Genomic DNA, 2,105 nt, shown 5'->3' on the forward strand with positions numbered 1-2,105 from the left:
CTTGAACAATCGCCCAATTCCTTGATTTAATTGCTCATGGGAAGAGATGAAGTGTGGTCACCGATTATACCACATGTATTTCCAAATCAAAGTGTTGGGAGGATTACATGTCACTATATCTGCCCAAACCCCAAGTTGGTCCAACATGAGAAAGCATTTCTAGCATGATCTCCTCATCCCTATTTCTGAGCCTTGGAAAAGGGATGAGGAGATCAAGCTAGAATTGCTTTCTCATGTTGGACCAAATTGGGGTCTGGACGGATATAGTGACATGTAATCCTCCCAACACTTTGATTTGGAAATACATGTGGTATAATCAGTTACCACACTTCATCTCTTCCTATGAGCAATTAAATCAAGGAATTGGGCAATTGTTCAAGCTTAGAGAGATTTGGTTGCCAAGGAATTGAAACCCAATCACTTAAGATTGCCAAGGAGATCAATAGATGCTTTGATTGAGGAAGAGATGAAAATGAATTTGATCCGGAGAATACAACATCTCTTGAGCCCAATGAATTTCCCATTTCTGATCTTGCCCCTTTCTCTTTACTTTCTGCCATTTATTTATATGCTCATTTCCCCAAATCTCCATCTAAGATTCTGCACTTTATTTTCTGCTATTTACTTTCCCGCCATTTAATTTTCTGCAATTCTCAAACTACATTCTGTTTAGCTCAACTAGCATATTCTTCCAACTAAAGTTGCTTGACCAATCAATCCCTATGGGATTCGACCTCACTCTATTGTGGGTTTTTACTTGATTACAATTCGGTATACTTGCCGAAGGAAAATTTGTTGAGAGACAACTTTTCATGCATCAAGTTTATGGCGCTGTTGCCGGGGATTGATTTTGTATCAACAATGATTAAGTTGGAAGATCACTAGATTGAGCATTTTTCTTTTGTTTGTTTACTTTATTCAACTGTTTACCTTCAGTTTGTTTCGTTTCTTCCTCACCCCCTATACCCGCTCTATTTTCTTTCTCTCTTTATTATTATTTACAATTCTGCTCACTAATCCACTAACTATTTGATAATTTGCACCACTCACACTAACAATCACTCTAACAAGAATAACCTATTCATTTCATCTCTTGCTGTGTATTTTGTTAGTTGTATGACAGGGAGAAGAGGGGGAGCTTCAACTTCCTTCGATTTAGAACCTGAAAGAACCCTCCGGAGACTAAGGAGGGAAGCAAGAGGGAAAGGAGTTGTTGGTGCTGAGGAAGAGAAAGAGTATTTTGAGACCAACATGGAGGAGAACTTGGAAAACAATCATGAAGGAGAAGCTCACAACCATGCTAGAGAAGGCCCTGCAAACCATGCTGGGCAAGAAAGGAGAGTTCTAGTGTCTTACATCAATCCAAATCCAGGAAACTATGGAAGTAGCATCCAAAAACCCCACCATACATGCCAACAACTTTGAATTAAAACCCCAGCTAATCACCCTTGTTCAGAAAATTGCTCATTTGGAGGAAGTGCTCAAGAAGATCCCAATCAACATCTAACCACCTTCCTAAGAATTTGTGATATTGTGAAGTCTAATGGAGTCCATCCGGATGTCTATAGGCTGTTTTTGTTCCCTTTTTAACTCAGGGACAAAGCATCCAAGTGGCTTGAATCCTTCCCAAAGGAGAGCTTGACAAATTGGGAAGATGTGGTGAACAAGTTTTTGGCAAGATTCTACCCTCCTCAAAAAATTAACAGGCTGAGAGCTGAGGTGCAAACCTTCAGGCAACAAGATGGTGAGACTCTCTATGAGGCATGGGAGAGGTTCAAGGACTTAACAAGAAGATGCCCACCAGATATGTTCAATGAATGGGTTCAACTTCACATTTTCTATAAAGGTCTTTCTTATGAGTCAAAGAAGGCTGTAGACCATTGATCAGGGGGCTCTCTAAACAAGAAGAAAACCATTGAAGAAGCCATAGATATCATTGAAACAGTAGCTGAGAATGACTACTTCTATGCCTCTGAAAGAAGCAATACTCGAGGAGTAATGGAGCTGAACCACATGGATACATTGCTAGCTCAAAATAAGATGATCACCAAGCAGCTAGCCGATCTTACCAAGAAGGTGGAGGAAAACCAAGTTGCAGCAGTCAT

The 2,105-nt window shown here is 40.1% G+C and overlaps 1 non-coding gene across 1 annotated transcript; it reads right to left on the bottom strand.

Annotated features, from left to right (window-relative positions):
• Window positions 1-1,704: 1,704 nt before the first annotated feature.
• LOC130977656 (small nucleolar RNA R71) lies at window positions 1,705-1,811 on the bottom strand. Its single transcript, XR_009085340.1, has one exon. It is a non-coding gene; the product is annotated as a small nucleolar RNA R71 (small nucleolar RNA).
• Window positions 1,812-2,105: the final 294 nt, after the last annotated feature.

The sequence above is a fragment of the Arachis stenosperma genome, chromosome 4, assembly GCF_014773155.1.
Source record: "Arachis stenosperma cultivar V10309 chromosome 4, arast.V10309.gnm1.PFL2, whole genome shotgun sequence".
Lineage (NCBI taxonomy): Eukaryota > Viridiplantae > Streptophyta > Magnoliopsida > Fabales > Fabaceae > Arachis > Arachis stenosperma.